The following is a 19,471-nucleotide window of genomic DNA, read 5'->3' on the forward strand; positions in this document are numbered from 1 at the left end:
TGTGTGCTAGTCACTTAGTCATGTCAGACTTTTATGAACCCATGGACTGTAGCCCACCAGACAGTAATTCAGTTGACATTGTTTGCTGAACACACACCCTATGAACATCTCAATGTGCTCATAAAATAATAAAGAACTTTAACCAAGAAATAAATACAAAATGGTGATTCAGACTTCTATAAATATAGGTGGCTCATGCTATTCTTTGCAACATTTTTAACTTTTCCTGAAGAACTGAAAATTTCTGAGACAGGTTGAATATAGTGAGTCTATAGGAGGTAAAAGTATAGAAAGTATAGAATAATGTGTTAGAACTCAGACCCCTACTCCACACTCTTTAATAATTGTACCCAACAAGTAACAAGTGAGAAAGTCTGTATTTGAACTCAAATTTATCTTGTAGACATTGAATTTCATGATCTCATCACTCTACTATGTTCTCACTTAAGGGTAATTACCAGATTTTGGGTCAAATTAAGGATTGAAGAAAGCAATTGTGAGATTAATTACATGCTGGCATTTATCAAGCACAATTGATTAAATAAAATTAATCTAGTTCCTATATCTAGGACTAAAAACTTTTAATATATTACATAATTTTATGAGTATTGACATAGATCTAAAAGCCTTTAATTCATCAGAACATCTACCAAGTTCATTCGAAGGGTCAAGATCAGTGCTAGTCTATATCACTACCAAGTAAAGTTTTGAGTGTTGTGTACTCTACAATTCTAGGTGGTACAATTCATATTGAAGTAAAAAACAAACAAACAAACAAAAAAAACTAATGTTCCTGAGATCTCAACAGACAATTGGTTTCTGAAGAGGAATAAGCTCCAGGTTTTGCCACCAAGGCACTTTAAATTATGTCAAATGAGTGGGTTGTTTTTTTTTTTTTCTTTTGAAGACATCTAAGGAAAGAAGTCTAAATTATTTAAGCTCACTTTTGTATATTTTATTTCCCAACGCCAATAATTTTTGGTATTTCTTGTTAATATTTCTTTATCCAATAATATTCCTTCACTGTTACCATCCTTTTTCCTCATCAAAGGTGACTGAGGTTTATGAGGGTATTAATATTCAGATGAAGGATTTCTCCAGTTCTGAATAGGGAAGTGAGGAAAAACCCATTCTGGCAACGCCTGTCAGTGTAATCTGCCTTCAGAGAGGGAGGAAGAGAGATCTTCCGCCTAATCCCTGCTTTCTTAGGTAGATGAGCTATGACGACACCAAGAATTTCAAGGAAGTGACTCTTACCATTATTTCTATCACAGGAGGAAGAAGACAGCCCCATTCTCAGGAATTAAAGGCAAACAAGCAATTTCAAAAAAAACGTTACCTTTTCCTTTAGACTCATGCATTCATAAGAAGGGTAAGTAGAAAACTATTATGTATGCAGACTTCACTGGTATAAGAAAAATGAAACTTGGAGAAAGTAGATAAATATTAGGACATTAAATTTCATAGTCTTAGATCCGATCCTATCACTTCATAGCAAATAGAAGGAGGGAAGTAGAAGCAGTGACAGATCTTAATTTCTTGGGCTCTAAAAAACACTGCAGATGGTGACTGCTGACATGAAATTAAAAGATGCAAACTCCTTTGGAAGTAAAATTATGACAAACCTAGACAGCATATTAAAAAGTAGATCTTTCCTGACAAAGATCCATGCAGTCAAAGCTATGGTTTTTGCAGTAGCTATGTACGAATATGAGTGTTAGACCATAAAGAGGGCCGAGTGGCAAAGAACTGATGCTTTTTAATTGTGGTACTGGAGAAGATTTTTGAGAGTCCCTTGGACAGCAAGGAGATCCAATCATTCAATTCTAAAGGAAATCAACCCTGAATACTCATTGGAAAAACTGTCCCTGAAGCTGGAGCTCCAATACTTTGGCCACCTGATATGAAGAGCCGACTGATTGGAAAAGACCTTGATGCTTGGAAAGACCAAGGGCAAGAGGAGAAGGTGGTAGCAGAGGATGAGATGGTTAGATACATCACCAACTCCGTGGACATGAATTTGAGCAAACTCCAGAAGATAGTGGAGGACAGAGGAACCAGACATGTTGCAGTCTATGGGGTCACAAAGAGTTGGACACAACTTAGCCACTGAACAGCAACAACAGCAAATATGGAAAATGAAAAGAAATGCTCTTGAAATATAAATAGAGAGCTAGGGAAAACATCATAATCTGAGAAAAGCTGTCATCACTTTTGCCTGGAGTTAAATATCATAAAATAAAATGTCCAGTTTCAACATTTCCTCTCACTATCACTTTTAAACTTGATCTTTAAAAAAATTAGAACATTTATTCTGTATTACTAGGTTCAAAAATTGAGGATATTATTTTTATTAACATGTAGTGAAAAGTAAAGTTCACTGTGGACATAAGCATGCATGGCTAAAATTTAGAAGCCCTTTTCCTCACAAATGAATCTATAAAAATTACACGCATATTTATCATTTCTTTGTATTTACTTTGCATATGCATTTTTTTAAAGCATAGTACACATTCCTTGTCTTCAAAGAACTTATCTTCTTATAAGATAGATAATAAAAAACTAAAATTTATTAATAAATATCAGGCTATTGTGTAAAGGAAAGTTGCATGATGTTGGTCATTAGGGTTGATAAAATGTGCATTGATAATCCAATCATGAAAGTTTAAATTGGATGAAGTACCTAATTTTGATTTAGCAATTCTAACAATTTTTTTCAAAGTATGAAATTTTTTTCTTAATAGCAAAATTCAGCTCAAAACTGGCATGTATAGCATAATACCATTGGGTAGGGCAATTTGTGTAAAAATATTTAGAATATTTTTAAATACCCAAATATTAATAGCAGTTGTTTCTTAGAACAAATTTAAATTCACATTTTCTGTATCTTCTAGAATTATCTTGCAATGTAAATATATTACTTTAAAAATATTTTAAGATTTCGTGTGCCTCTAAAATTTTATCTTTCCCACTTGAAATAAAATAAAACCTTAATTTTTATTTAACTCTTCCTAGAATTTATTTATGTATTTATTTTATTAGACATGTAGTGACATTGGAAGAACTCAAACTTCTTGAACACTTCTGTTTAGATCGATTAAAGTGTACACAGGGTTAATTTTAGGGAAAAAAGAATACATGCACTGTGAATCTTTTCTTTCTTAATCTAGCTCTTTTGTTTGTTAAGCCCACATGACTTAGAAGTCACAAGTTGTTTTCTGAACCTGATACTTTACCTAATATTTATAAGATTTTAGACAAATCATTTAGAATTTCTGAATCTTAAAGGTAAAATTTGAGCTATCAATAGATTGAGGATGCCTTCAATCAATAATTATTTGTAAATCAGGAAGGCAAACACAATGTCTTTCTTTTTTTTTCCCAGTGTAGTGTCTGGGACATTTTATGTCTGGTGACTGAATGAATAAACAAATGAATGGACAGATAAATGAATGAATGAAATATAGAATATTAATACTAAGTTTTAAAAGAGCGAATTTTTATTCATGGTTCTCAAAATATGATCCTCAAACTAATAGCATCAGTAATATCTCTGAGTTTGTTGAAATATTAATAGAACATTTCCAGGCTGCATCTTAGAACAAATTTATCAGTAACACTAAGTATTGGGATCCAGTAATTTGTATTTTGTCATGGCCTCCAAAATGATTCTGAAACATGCTAAAACTCAAGAAGCTCTGATTTATGTTATTTTTCAATTAATATTAATTGAAGTTTGATGGTTTTGTTGTAGGAACGGGAACCTCTTCCAGGGGTTGAGAATGGGCTCTTAACTAACAATCAGAAATGAGTTGTCTGAAGAGATACAAGTGCTGACAAAGCAAGAGACTTTATTGGGAAGGGGATCCTGGAGAGCAGGAGGGTAAGGGACCCAGGAAAACTGCTCTGCCCTGTGGTTTACAGTCTTGGGTCTTATGGTAATGGGATTACTTGCCAAGTTGTCACTGGTCAATCTTCTGACTCAGAGTCCCTTCTAGTGTTGCACACATTACCCAGCCAAGTTGGATTCCAGAAAGAAGGATTCTAGGAGGTTGATAGGACATGTGATGTCTTCTTTTGAGCTTTCCCAAATTATTCCTGTTGATGGTGGCTGGTTAGTTACTTGTTCCTTATCAGGACCTCTTGTCATAAAATAACTCAGGCAAATGATTACTATGGTGTCTGACCAGGGTGGGGCCTTCAGTCAGTGTTTCCCTGAACAGTTTAATTGATACTGTGGTTGCCAGGCAACTTATGCACATCTGAAGTAGGGTTGCCCGAAATTAACACCTTGTTGCCAAAGTTTGCCAGTTGCATTCCTTGGTATGTCCTGCCATACGGAAATACTTATATTGTTTCATGTACGTATTAATAGTTAGTTGCCAATATTTAAAAATTTAATATTTGGACATATCACAAAAAGAATCTAGATCTCTAAAAATGCTGCCCTCTTTTCTGCATGAAAAAGATGTGGTAGACCCTTGCACCTCCAGCATCAGCATCATCAGCACATTATTCTCCCACTAAACTCCTTTGTGTATATGTGACTTACCAAAAAAAAAAAAAAAAAAAAGAGGTTGTGGAAATGATTAGAGTGACAGAAAACAAGTGTATTCTGAAACCATCAGCTCCACTCTATTTCTTCTGCCAAAATGTATTTTTAGTGTATGTTTGTGTAGCTTTGTTTTTCCTGTAATGTTGGAAACTCATGTTTCTTTCAGATGAAAATACACACACAATGACTTTTTATCATGATCAAAATTATTACAAGACATTCTTTAAAAATTGTAGAGAAACAACAGGATTCCATCTACTGAACCTTCAGCTTCTTTCCCTTTGTTTTTCTCTCTTTGAAGCCATGTAAACCTTTAAATCTAGGTAATCTCTGACTTTGCTTACTCTTGGCTGCCACCCTGATTCATTTCCTTTCCGGGCTTTCTGCCTCTTCCAGCTGTTGAAGCAGGGGCCCTGCCTCTGTGTGTGTAGTTCAAATTTGTATATCTTAACTGCCCATGAAGTCAATGACTACAGCATTCAGATCATATCTTTAAACTTTTTTTTTTTTAAATCCCAGAGACTGGAATGAGCCTCCCCAGCTCGTCTTTCCCTCCTTTCAGGACTCCCACCAGGACCCAGGATTCCTTTCGGCAGCTGCACCACCAACTGAAAAGAGGGATTAAATCCTCAGGTAAAGTTTTCTTTTTAAATCTCTTTTCTCTGAGTTTTTATCATGCATCCACAGCACAATGAGCTCTTTGAATAATTTCTGTTTTGAACATATGTTTATTGTTAGAATGTTTTTGCCTAATTGCAGTTTTCCCTCAGGAAACGCGGTGTTGTTTATATTGTGCAGACTCTCTTAGTCTTTCAGTGATCCCTTTCATTTTTCTAGGTTCAGTGGGACTCTGCTGAAGCATGCCAGAATTGTGGGTCTTCTCATCAAACTGTAGGCTCATAAGGGAGAATGGAATCCACTCCAAGCTCTCATTTTTCTGCTCTCATCTGTACTTCACTCCATATACACATGTGCACATACACCCTTTAGGGTACTTTCCAGAATACCGAACATGTTATTTAATTTATATATTTCATTAGCTGGAGTTTGGTGTAGACTAAGTAGAGCTGCAGTTTGTTAGAGTGAAACAAATGGAGCAAATATTCTTTTCCCACTAAAAGAATCTCAGTGTCAGAGGATTCAGTTTGTTTCTCCTAAGAAGGGCAATGGTTTCCGTTTTCCTCTTTTATTCTATTGTTTGTTTGTGTGTGCCAGTCGTATCCAACTCTTTGTGACTCTATAGACTGTAGCCTGCCAGGCTCCTCTGTTCATGGGATTTTCTATTAATGTTTCTGAAGTCAATTTTAGACATTTTAATTTTTAACTTATCACTCAACTAGGTAGATGTGTAGTATTGTGTAGACTGTACTATACAACACATTAAAAGTTTTTGTCATTTTTTGTCATTTTAAGATATAAGAGACTTCTAGGAACTGAATTTTTAAAAGTAAGTATCCCTCATTAACCATCTGCCAAAGTATCTTACTCAATAATGTTAGTGGTAGCTCAGCTGGTAAAGGATCTGCCTGCAATACAGGAGACTCCAGTTCAATTCCTGGGTTGGGAAGATTCCCTGGAGAAGGGATAGGCTACTCACTCCAGAATTCTTTGTCTTCCTGCTGGTTCAGATGGTAAAGAATCCACCTGCACTGTGGGAGACCTGTGTTCAATCCCTGGGTTGGGAAGATCCCCTAGAGGAGGGCTTGGCAACTCATTCCAGAATTCTTGCCTGGAGAATCCCATGGACAGAGGAGTCTGGCGGGCTACGATCTGTGGGATTGCAAAGAATCGGACACGACTAAGAGACTAAGCACAATGCTATATCTTTGGGCTCTCTCCCCTGAATCTATTTTCTCATATAGTTCTAAAATCATCATCCACTGGTCACGATGAGGCAATGCTAATCCCAGATTGTTACTCCAAGGTCCTTGAATTGGTTACACCCACTTCCCAGATGTGACTAGTATGTAGTCATTATCCTTTTGTTACTCATAGCCCTTCTTCTCTGACAACATTTTTGCAGCATGAGGAGTTAAAGTTTTTGTCAGAGAGAAGTTTGCTTTGTCAAATAAACAAAAAAAATCCCCTACAAACTGTGAACACCCTTAACCAAATGAGATAAATCAGGAACACCTTTGATTCTAGTCAGGCCTACCCATGCAGTATGACCAAGTGAGCAAAGCTGGGAAAACTGAACTCTATTTCTGAGACACACCTCACTTGCTATGTGTCTGAGCAGACTTCCTGCAACTCTGTTTCCTAATCTCAGTCTGTAAAATGAAAGTAAGATTTATCATCAGGGAGATGATATATATGAAGCACATTCAATATAATTTATTTTCTGGAAAACAATTCATTTTGATAAATCATTTATGTGTACTCTATATTGTTAGAGAGTACCTTAACAGTAGTTTAAAACCATGCTTCCCCAATTTTCTTCTAAATGTAAGCTACTTGGGGATTTTATTAAAATATAAGTTCTGATTCTGGATTGGAGCCTCAGATTCTGCATTTGTAATACAAGCTATCAAGTGATGACAATAGTGCATGGGGCTTGCATATGTACCATATTTAAATAGCAATTATGACTCAATTATATAAATATAAGACAATCAGTTCAGTTCAGTTCAGTTGCTCAGTCATGTCCGACTCTTTGTGACCCCATGAACCGCAGCACGCCAGGCCTCTCTGTCCATCACCAACTCCCGGAGTTCACCCAAACCCATGTCCATCGAGTCGGTGATGCCATCCAACCATCTCATCCTCTGTCGTCCCCTTCTCCTCCTGCCCTCAATCTTTTCTAGCATCACGGTCTTTTCAAATGAGTCAGCTCTTCGCATCAGGTGGCCGAAGTATTGGAGTTTGAGCTTCAACATCAGTCCTTCCAATGAACACCCAGGACTGATCTCCTTTAGGATGGACTGGTTGTACCTCTTTGCAATAGTACAAGTTAAATTAAAATGAGTAAGTAAAGAAACTAAAAAGTTTAAGACATGAAATGGAACCAGGAATGATGTTATAAGTGTATAACATAATGTTAAGCACATATTATGTGAGAAACAAATTTGTCTGTGTGATTTGTTGCAGACCGTATGGAAAATAGATCTGTGTCCTCAATACCTACTTGCTTTCCCATGACAATTTGTGTGTTTAATAAGAGTTGGTAAATGGAGTTATATTTCTACTAAATGCTAAATTCCAGAGCCAAAAAATAAAAAAAAGAGAGCCTCATTTATTTTTCTCAACTGATTCAGAATATGCCAGTGTTCAAATGAGGCCTGGAATTGATATTTACCTTTACATAATCTGGAAATTTTAATTTGCTAAGGAATTAATGGAATAAAATATTTCAAAGAAAACTATTTCATTTACTATGTGAAGCTCAAATCTAATATATCTGATAGTATATAGAAAATCTAGTATATCTGAATATACTATGTTTATTTCTGTTCTCACTCATTCCTTATATCCAAACTCCAAAGTAACACTATCCCTAAGATCTTAGAAGATTCTGAATGGGAAGTACATGTCACATCATTCATTCATTTATTTATTCAATTCATTTAACACCTACTTTATTCTCGGTACAGTGTTTACCTACTCAGCTCCTCCTCCTTTCACTTCTTGCTCTGTTGAGTTTTTGACCAACCACATTATTTGTTTCATTCTTGAAGCTGCTGACATGTTCCAGAATTTTTCTGGACCTAACAAGGGACTACAGATGCAAACAGATAGGATAATTAAGAAGCATCATGAAGACAGCAATTTAATATGGGATATTTAATTTTCTAAAATGCCCAGACCACATAGCTCTCACCCGCATCCTTGTTTTAGTGTCTTGCTGGCTCTAAACCTATTTGTGTCTACTCTGTGCTGAGACTGCTCTTTCATTTAGATACTCTTTTCTAGGCTCCTCAGGTCCCCAAATCCTTTTCTCTGTGAGCAGTAATGAAGATGTAAAATTCAAATTATTTTTCCTATATTTCTAGCATAAGATGCCATATGTTTTTAGACAAATGCATTATATAATAATAACTTTTATTGGGAAAACTAAAAAAATACACTATTGTGGGCATATCCAGTAATTGTCAGACATAAAATATGATATATAATGCATATTTTATAATGTAAAATGAAAAATATGTCCAAATTTCTCTCTTCTAGACTTTTTTTAAACATTATGTATTATTTTGGCTGCACTGGTCGTTGGTTGCTGTGTGCAGGCTTTCTCTAGTGGCAGAGAGCGGGAGCTGCTTTTCATTGTGGTGTGCGGGCTTCGCATTGCAGTGGCTTCTCTTGTGGAGCACGGGCTCTAGAAAGTTGGAGCTTCCATAGCTGCTGCACTTGGGCTCAGTAGTTGTGGCACACGGACTTAGCTGCTCCACTGCATGTGGGACATTTCCAGACCAGGGATCGAACCTGTGTCCCCTGTATATTCTTAACCACTGGACCATCAGGGAAGCCTCTCTTCTAGACTTTTTTCAAAGCCTGGAGAATGGGGTCTAGCAGCGTGTGGAGAAGTTATCTCTAAAACACAAGGCTGTTACACAGTATATTTTTCCTAATCTAAAGCTTTTCTTTTTCTATAGAAAAGCATGTGAGTTTAAATAGCAGCTAGCTTTTATGTTAGTGATTTTGTTTGTGGTTCCCATTACACAAATTGTTAGCTTAACAAGTTTCAACAATTTTCAAATCACCAAATTGCTTTCAAAATATTTGCCTGATAAAAATATTTGTATCAATTTGCCAATCAGCGATCAGCAGTCTTTGATGTCTAGTTATAATTATTTGCTAGGGCAATATAAGTTTATCTGAGATACATAATTTATGTTGTTAATTCAAACTCTATTCATCTGGTTGTATACATTATCTATCATTATTGACTGACAAGTTCTCAGAAATAAATGAAATAGTAGATTATAATGGATCTTAAAATTTCTACATTCTGCCTTTCCTTCTGTTTCTGAGAGGCTTATGTTCCTTGAGGGCAGAGAGAAGGGTTGTAAAATGAGAAACACATTAGCAAGAGCCAGGCTACAGTTTCATATGCAAAGTTCAGGGAAGATGAAGTGGAAAAAGTAAATAATGATGAGCTCTATGTGATGGTCAATTTTGTGTGTCAAAATGATTGACACACAGGAAACCCATATATTTGGTCAAAAATTATTATCAGTGTGCCTGTTAGTGTATTTCCTGGATGAGATTAACATTTGAATTATTATATGAACAAAACAAACTACCCTCCCTATTGTGGACAAGCCTTATCCAGTCAGTTGAAGGTCTGAATCACATAAAAAGGCAGACGCTCTGAGAGTCAGGCGGAATTCCTCTTGCCTGACTGTTTTTGAGCTGGGATATCATGTTTTCCTATCTTCACACTTAAACATGAGTTCTCACTGGGTCTCAAGCCTGCAGGCCTTCAGAAGGGAACTACACCATTGACTGTCCTGGGTCTCCAGCTTGGGATAAGTTGATTCTATTTCTCTGGAGAATCCTGACTAATATACTCTCAAAATGTTTTGAATAGGTTAGCAGATCAATAAGATTCTAATTCAGGATTAGTATTATTTAGGATTATTATGATAAGAATAGTTACCACTCAAAAATATGCAAGACAATCTTTATTGTATATAAATATTTGTGTGTATATATATATATACATAAAGAGATTTATCATATGTAGTTGGCTTAGATAATTTTAGAGGTGGGCAAGTCCCAAGATGTGCAAGATGATTTGCAAGCTGGAGACCAAGAATAGCTGATATTTAATTTCAATTGAGTCTGAAGTCTAAGAACAATGAGAGTTAATGGTATAGTTTTAATTCAAAAGCTGCCAGGCTTCAGACTCAGGAAAAGTTGATGTTTTAGTTCCAATCTGAAGGCAGGAAAAAAACTGTACTACAGCTCAAAGGCTATCAGGTAGGAAGCATTCATTCTTACTCAGATTTATTGTTCTAATCAGGCCTTAAACTCACAGAATGAGGTCATTCCACACTAGGGAGGGCAATCTGCTTTACTTAGTATTACCCATTTAAACATTGCTGCTGCTACTGCTGCTAAGTCGCTTCAGTTGTGTCCGACTTTGTGCGACCCCATAGATGGCAGCCCACCAGGCTCCCCCATCCCTGGGATTCTCCAGGCAAGAATACTGGAGTGGGTTGCCATTTCCTCCTCCAATGCATGAAAGTGAAAAGTGAAAGTGAAGTCGCTCAGTCATGTCCGACTCTTAGCGACCCCATGGACTGCAGCCTACCAGGCTCCTCTGCCCATGGGATTTTCCAGGCAAGAGTACTGGAGTGGGTTGCCATTGCCTTCTCCGATTTAAACATTAATCTCATCCCAAAACATCCTTACAGAAACACTCAGAATAATGTTTGACCAAATGTCTGGGCATCTGGTGGCCCAGTCAAGTGGACACATAAAATTAATCATCATAGCTTCTAAGCAAAATAGAGTATCATAAATTAAATGTTCCCCCTTGTGTGAAACAACCAACAGGAATGTCAACAGAATACAACTTGGGCTCTATTATTTCCCCCATTTACTGCTTTGAGAGAATTTCTGGGCCACAACTCAGGGAGGAAAACCCAGGTACAACATCAGACATCCAACAGAAAGTATCAGGCATGCTAATTAGCAGAAGAAGGCAACCATAGTGAAAGGAAAAATTAGGTAATTGAAAATAATCTAGAACTAACACAGATGTTAGAGTTAGCAAACAAAGGTATTAAAACAGTTGTTATAACAATATTCAATATGCTCTAAAAGTTTTCTGCTTTATTGACTATGCCAAAGCCTTTGACTGTGTGGATCACAATAAACTGTGGAAAATTTCTGAAAGATATGGGAATAGTAGACCCCATGACCTGCCTCTTGAGAAACCTGTATGCAGGTCAGGAAGCAACAGTTAGAAGTGGACATGGAACAACAGACTGGTTGCAAATAGGAAAAGGAGTACGTCAAGGCTGTATATTGTCACCCTGCTTATTTAACTTCTATGCAGAGTACATCATCAGAAATGCTGGGCTGGAGAAAGCACAAGCTGGAATCAAGATTGCCTGGAGAAATACCAATAATCTCAGCTATGCAGATGATACCACCCTTATGGCAGAAAGTGAAGAAGAACTAAAGAGCCTCTTGATGAAATGAAAGAGGAGAGTGAAAAAGTTGGCTTAAAACTCAACATTCAGAAAACTAAGATCATGGCATCTGGTCCCATCACTTCATGGGAAATAGATGGGGGGAAAGTGGAAACAGTGACAGACTTTATTCTTTTGGGCTCCAAAATCACTGCAGATGGTGACTGCAGCCATGAAATTAAAAGACGCTTACTCCTTGGAAGAAAAGTTATGACCAACTTAGCATATTCAAAAGCAGAGACATTACTTTGCCAACAAAGATCTGTCTAGTCAAGGCTATGATTTTTCTAGTAGTCATGTATAGATGTGAGAGTTGGATCATAAAGAAAACTGAGCACTGAAGAACTGATGCTTTTGAACTGTGGTTTTGGAGAAGATTCTCGGGAGTCCCTTGGACTGCAAGGAGATCCAGCCAGTCTATCCTAAAGGAAATCAGTCCTGAATGTTAATTGAAGGACTGATGCTGAAGCTGAAACTCCAATACTTTGGCCGCCTGATGTGAAGAGCTGACTCTTTTGAAAAGACCCTGATGCTGGGAAAGATTGAAGGTGGGAGGAGAAGAGGATGACAGAGGATGAAATGGTTGGATGGCATCATTGACTCAATGGGCATGAGTTTGAGTAAACTCTGGGAGTTGGTGATGGACAGGGAGGTCTGGCGTGCTGTGATTCATGGGGTCACAAAGAGTCGGACATGACTGAACTGAACTGAACTGAAAAGTTGAGACAGGAAGAGTATAATCATTCCCCAAATGATCTTCTAGAGATGAAAACTATAATGTCTGAGGAAAAAGAAAAAAAAAAAAAACAAAAAAAAAACATTGGAAGGGATTAAAATCAGATTGCACATTGCAGAAGAAAAAGTTAGTGAATATAAAGAAATATAGCCATAGACATTATCTGAACTCAAACACCGAGAAAAAAAAAAAAGATTTTTAAAAGATTAAAAGAGCTTCAATGAGCTGTAAGCAAATTCATGTATCTTGGAGTATCAGAAGGAAGAGAAAGAGACCCTCAAAAAAGGTATTTGAAGAAATATTGACTGCAAACCCCAAATTCACAGAAGTTCAATAAACAGGAAGCACAGGCACACATACAAACCCTTGAAAATAACCACATGAAGGCACATCATAATTTAATTGCTCAAAACCAGTGATATTATAGAATATCTTAGAAGCAGACAGAGAAAACAAATGCATTATACACAGAAGAACAAAGGTGAGAAAGACAACAGATTTCCTGTATGAAAAAATAAGGAGAAACAAGATGGTGGATTAGAAGGTGGGTGTGGTGTACTTCTTTCTCCATGGATGCATCAGCAATACACCTTAAGACAAAGAAGATCTTGCAGAACACCAGCTAGAGTGGGCAGGAGTCTTTGACCACCGAAAAGTAATATATAGATCCACACAAATCACGTAAGATGAAGGAAGGAGGGGAAAAAAAGGATAGTTATCAGGACTGGACATGTACCCGGGGGGTTGGGGACCTGAAGCAGAGATCAGATACCCATATCAAGGCAATTGTTTGGGACAGAGGAGAAGCATTTGAGGCTGTTGGAGAGTGCAGCAGCTCATCTGTGACACTCTGAATGCAATGAGAACCAAACAATCTTTGCCGCAGCCATACCTACCCTGGACAGGATTCGAGTCCCCTGGAATGCGCAGTGACACGGAGCTGGGCTGTAGGGATTAGAGAGCAATCCCAGGGTGAGATCTGCTGTTGACAGCAGGGAGACAGAGAGAGAGGACATGAGGGAGGAGATGGAGGGGGAAATACCTTGGAAGGAAAGCTGGGCAGCCATGGAGGTAAGGCATTACTGCTGAGTCACACGCAGAGGGTGGAGCCGTCACTGTAGCCTCTCTTTCCCCACATGCAAGAGCCAGCAGCTGACCAGTAGACCCAAGAGAGGGTATCCCTTTAAGTGCCTGATGCCCTGAGCAACAGAGAAAGATCAGATAAAGAGACCCTTTGAAGCCAGGTGCCAGAGGCTAGAAAAAAACTAACAGCACCGTATTTCCTGCACCAATGGCTGCTGGCTCCCCTGTGTACATGGTGTGTACACGGCATTGCCAAGGTCCCCATGATCCAAGCAGCTGCAACACCTCCACATTCGGTCCTCACTGAAGCAGACCTAAAACCACCAGGGCAGCCTCAGGAGAAAACTCCTGTGGACAACCCACATACAGAGGTGGAAATAAAACCACAATTGAACCCCAGGGGCAGTGTGGCTAAGGAAGAGGATTGAAAACCTTCCCAATAACTGTACAAGCTGGTTTAAATCCACATGATCAACTAGGCAGACTCTGTCTATGGAATATATAAAAAGGCAATGAGAGTTCCCACAAAAGAAAATGCAGTAGCTCTGGCACCTGTGGACAGTGGAGGCAAGAACATGCAGCAGTAGAGCCAGGAACATGCAGGAGTAGGGTCAAGTTAGTCTGAGCTGTCCCCATAGCAGGTCCAGAGACCAACCAACCCATCATTGGAAGACATTTTAAGGAGGCAGAGGTGGACTGTCCAAGAAAAATGTCTATTATTATTCTTATATTTTAATTTGTTCTGTAATTGGCTCTGGATTTTTCTTCCCTGTTCCTGTGGTTGATTTTATTATTGATATTACTCTATTTAAGCTTTTGAGAACTTTTTTTAAATCCAATTTTCATTTCCTTTATATATTTCTACCTCTATGTTGGCCTTTTGCAGTTCTGTGGAATTTTTTTTTCTTTTAAAAATTTTTTCTAAAATTTATTTTTTGAGATTTTTCATATATATATATATAAATATATATATATATATATATATATATATATATATATATATATAATACGTTTGTGTGTGTGCTAAGAAGCTTTAGTCATGTCTGAATCTTAGTGACACTATGGACTGTAGCCCACCAGGTTCCTCTCTCCATGGGGTTCTCCAGGCAAGAATACTGGAGTGGGTTGCCATGCCCTCCTCCAGAGGATCTTCCTGACGCAGGGATCAAACCCCCATCTCATTATGTCTGTTGCATTAGCAGGCAGGTGTTTTACCCCTAGCAATACCTGAGAAGTGCCACCCTCCCTTTTTATATACTTGTATTTAACTTTGCTTTTCTATTTTTTTTCTTTTTCTTTCTGTTATTCATCATGTTTGTTAGTTTTTGTTTGTTTGTTTTGTTTGTTTTCTTTGCTTTATTTCCTAGTTGGCATTCTGCTTTGGTTTTGTTTTTCAGTTTGTGTTTTACTTAGCTTTGATTTTAATTGGTCTATATCATTTTTGGTTTCCTTTGCTCACTGGGTCACTTTCTTGTACTTTCTTTTCTTTGGACTGTTTTGGTTTCGTTTGTGTGTGTGTGTGTGCATGGGTGTATATTCTACTGTTTAAAAATTATTAGTCTGATTTTGTACTTACCATTGTCTAAGGGTCATCTTCTGTTTCTTGTTTTATTTTTTTCTTTTGTTCTTGTCTATTTTAATCATCTTTAATGCCATAACTTACAAATTGTGTAATCTCAGATCCCTGGCCAGAAATCAAGCCTAAGCCTTTGGACTGAAAGTGTTCAGTCCAGGACCCTAGACTGCCAGAGAACTCCTAATCCCGGGGAGTATTAGTTAGTGAGAACTGTCATGAAGGCCTCCAACTATATACAAGACCTGGCATCACCCAGTTGCCCACAACACCCAGTGAAGGACACCTTGCCCAAATAAGCAAGACAAAATTACAAACCCAATCATCAGTACAGAGGCTTCCCAAAGACATTACAAAATATACTTCCTCACACAGCCCTCCCCATTAGAGGGGAAAAAAACCAAAACCTCACCACCTCCCACCAGAACACAGGAACAATTCATTACCAATACAAAGCTTACACAAACCACTGGACCAAACTTACCTACTGAGGGCAGAAACCAAATGGAAGAAGGAATATGACCCTAAAGCCTGTGAAAAAGTGACCTCAAGCACAGTAAGTTAGAAAAAATCTGAAAAAGAATTCAGAGTAATTATAACAAGATGATACACAACCTCAAAAGTAGAATGGAGAAAATGAAAGAATTGATTAACACATTTAGCAAGGACTTAGAAGAAATAAAGGAAAAACAAACAGAGATGAACAACACAGCTACTGAAATTAAAAATACTCTAGAAGGAATCAATAGCAGAAAAACTGAGACAAAAGAATGGATAAGTAAGCTGGAAGATAGAATGGTGGAAATAACAGCTGAAGAGCAGAATGAAGAGATAAGAATGAAAAAAATTGAGGATGTCTCAGAGATCTATGGGAAAATATTAAACACATCAACATTTGAATTATAGAGGTCCTAGAAGAAGAAGATAAAAAGAAAGGGTCTGAGACAATTTTTGAAGAGATAATTGAAAACTTTCACATCATGGGAAAGGAAATAGACCAAGTCCAAGAAGTGCAGAGAGCTCCATACAGGGTAAACCCAAGGAGAAATACACTGAAACACATAATAATCAAACTAATAAAGATTAAATTCAGAGAAAGAATATTAACTGCAGCAAAGGAAAAGCAACAAGTAACATACAAGGGAAACCCCATACAATTAACAGCTGATCCTTCAGTAGAATCTCTGCAAGCCAGAACGGAAAGGCAGGATGTATTCAAAATACTGAAAAGAAAAAAATCTACAACCAAGACTACTTTACCCAGCAAGGATCTCATTCAAAATTGATGGAGAAATCAAAAACTTACATACAGTAAAAGTTAAGAAAATTTAGCAACACCAAGCCAGCTTTACAACAAACGTTAAAGGGACTTCTATAGATAGGAAACACAAGAGTAGGAAAACACCTACAAAATCAAACTCACAACAATTAAGACAATGCCAGTAGGAACATATATATCAATACCTATTTTTAATGTAAATGGATAAAATGCTTCAACCAAAAGAAAAAGACTGGCTGAATGCATACAAAAGCAAGACCCATATAGATACTGTTTACAATAGATCCACTTCACACCTAGAGACACATACAGACTGAAAGTGAGAGGATGGAAAAAGGTATTCCATTCAAAAAGAAATCAAAAGAAAGCTGGAGTAGCAATTCTCATATCAGACAAAATAAACCTTAAAATAAAGAATATTGTAAGAGATGAAGGACACTGCATTATGATCAAGGGATTAATCCAAGAAGAAGGCATAACAATTGTAACTATTTATGCACCCAACATAGGAGAACCTCAATACATAAGGCAAACACTAACAGACATAAAAGAGGAAATTGACAGCAACACAATAATAGTAAGGGACTTTAACACCCTACTTACACCAATGGACAGATTATCAAGCCATAAAATTAATAAGGAAACACAAGCCTAAAATGACACATTAGGCCAGATGGAGCTAATTGGTATCTTTAGGACATTACATCCAAATGCAGAATACACTTTTTTCTCAAGTTCACATGGAACATTCTCCAGGACAGACCCCAACATGGGTCACAAATAAAGCTTCAGTAATTTAAGATAATTGAAATTATACCAAGCATTTTTCTGATCATAACACTATGAGATTAGATATCAATTATAGGGAAAAAACTGTAAAAAAAAAACACACAAAAACATGGAGATTAAACAATACATTTATAAATAATGAACAGGCTACTGAAGAAATTAAAGGGGGAAATAAAAGTATTCCCAGAAACAAATGACAATGAAAATATGAAGACCCAAGACCTATGGGATGCACCAAAGACAGTTCTAAGAGGGAGTTTATAGCAATACAATCCTGCCTCAAGAAACAAGAAAACCATTGAATAGACAACCTAACTTTACACCTGAAATAACTTGAAAAAGAAGAACAGAAAACCCCAAAATTAGCAGAAGGAAAGAAATGATAAAGATCGGAGCAGAAATAAATGAAGGAAACAATAGTAAAGATTAGTAAAACTAAGATCTGATACTTTGAGAATATAAGCAAAGTTTACAGACTATCAACCAGAATCATCAAGGAAAAAAGAATAATCAAATCAACATAATTAGAAATGTAAAAGACTAAGATATGTAATGGGGAAAAGATGGTCTCTTTAATAAGTATCCTGGAAAAATTGGACAGCTACTCTTGAAAGAATGAAATTAGAACACTTTCTAAGATCATACACAAAGATAAACTCAAAATGGATTGAAGTCATAAATATAAGACCAGAAACTATAAAACTCTTAGAGAAAACATAGACAGACACTCTATAACATAAATCACAGTAATATCCTCTATGACCCACCTCCCAGAGTAATGGAAATAAAAACAAAAATAAACAAGACTTAATTAAGCTGAAAAGATTTCCTGGCAAAGGAAACTATAAACAAGGAAAAAATAATACCTTGGGAAAATGGGAGAAAATAATACCAATGAAACAACTGAAAAGGGAATAATTTTCAAAATACACAAGCAGCTCATGAAATCAATACCAGACAAAAAAAAAAAAAAACCCAATAAAAAAGTGAGCAAAAGACCTGAACAGACATTTCTCCAAAGAAGACATATAGATGGCTAATAACACCTGAAAATAAGCTCAACATCACTTATTCAGTTCAGTTCAGTTCAGTCACTCAGTCGTGCCCGACTCTTTGTGACCCCATGAATCGCAGCAGGCCAGGCCTCCCTGTCCAACACCAACTCCTGGAGGTAATTCAGACTCACGTCCATAGAGTCAGTAATGCCATCCAGCCATCTCATCCTCTGTCGTCCCCTTCTCCTCCTGCCCCCAATCCCTCCCAGCATCAGAGTCTTTTCCAATGAGTCAACTCTTCGCATGAGGTGGCCAAAGTACTGGAGTTTCAGCTTTAGCATCATTCCTTCCAAAGAAATCCCAGGGCTGATCTCCTTCAGAATGGACTGGTTGGATCTCCTTGCAGTCCAAGGGACTCACAAGAGTCTTCTCCAACACCACAGTTCAAAAGCATCAATTCTTCGGCGTTCAGCTTTCTTCACAGTTCAACTCTCACATCCATACATGACCACTGGAAAAACCATAGCCTTGACTAGATGGACCTTTGTTGGCAAAGTAATGTCTCTGCTTTTGAATATGCTATCTAGGTTGGTCATAACTTATCTTCCAAGGAGTAAGCGTCTTTTACTTTCATGGCTGCAGTCACCATCTGCAGTGATTTTGGAGCCCCCCAAAATAAAGTCTGACACTTTTTCCACTGTTTCCCCATCTATTTCCCATGTAGTGATGGGACCAGATGCCATGATCTTCATTTTTCTTAATGTTGAGCTTTAAGCCAACTTTTTCACTCTCCTCTTTCACTTTCATCAAGAGGCTTTTTAGTTCCTCTTCACTTTCTGCCATAAGGGTAGTGTCATCAGCATATCTGAGGTTATTGATATTTCTCCAGGCAATCTTTATTCCAGCTTGTGCTTCTTCCAGCCCAGCATTTCTTATGATGTACTCTGCCTATAAGTTAAATATGCAGGCTGACAATATACAGCCTTGATGTACTCCTTTTCCTATTTGAAACCAGTCTGTTGTTCCATGTCCAGTTCTAACTGTTGCTTCCTGACCTGAATATAGGTTTCTCAAGATATAGGTCAGGTGGTCTGGTATTCCCATCTCTTTCAGAATTTTCCACAGTTTATTGTGATCCACACAGTCAAAGGCTTTGGCATAGTCAATAAAGCAGAAATAGATGTTTTTCTGGAACTCTCTTGCTTTTTCCATGATCTAGTAGATGTTGGCAATTTGATCTCTGGTTCCTCTGCCTTTTCTAAAACCAGCTTGAACATCTGGAAGTTCACGGTTCATGTATTGCAGAAGCCTGGCTTGGAGAA

At 37.4% G+C, this 19,471-nt stretch overlaps 1 protein-coding gene across 2 annotated transcripts in view; it reads left to right on the plus strand.

The window, feature by feature from the left end:
- The first annotated feature begins 5,161 nt into the window (after nucleotides 1–5,161).
- Nucleotides 5,162–19,471, plus strand: part of SULT1B1 (sulfotransferase family 1B member 1) — a 39,876-nt gene continuing 25,566 nt past the window's right edge. The window contains exon 1 of one of the 2 annotated variants that reach the window (XM_025289970.3): nucleotides 5,162–5,188. The gene's annotated coding sequence lies outside the window, so the exon portion shown is untranslated. Of the gene's footprint in view, nucleotides 5,189–7,371; nucleotides 7,520–19,471 lie in introns of those variants that run through there. The other variant, XM_006071130.4, reaches the window with a different exon arrangement.

This window comes from Bubalus bubalis, chromosome 7, assembly GCF_019923935.1.
Source record: "Bubalus bubalis isolate 160015118507 breed Murrah chromosome 7, NDDB_SH_1, whole genome shotgun sequence".
Lineage (NCBI taxonomy): Eukaryota > Metazoa > Chordata > Mammalia > Artiodactyla > Bovidae > Bubalus > Bubalus bubalis.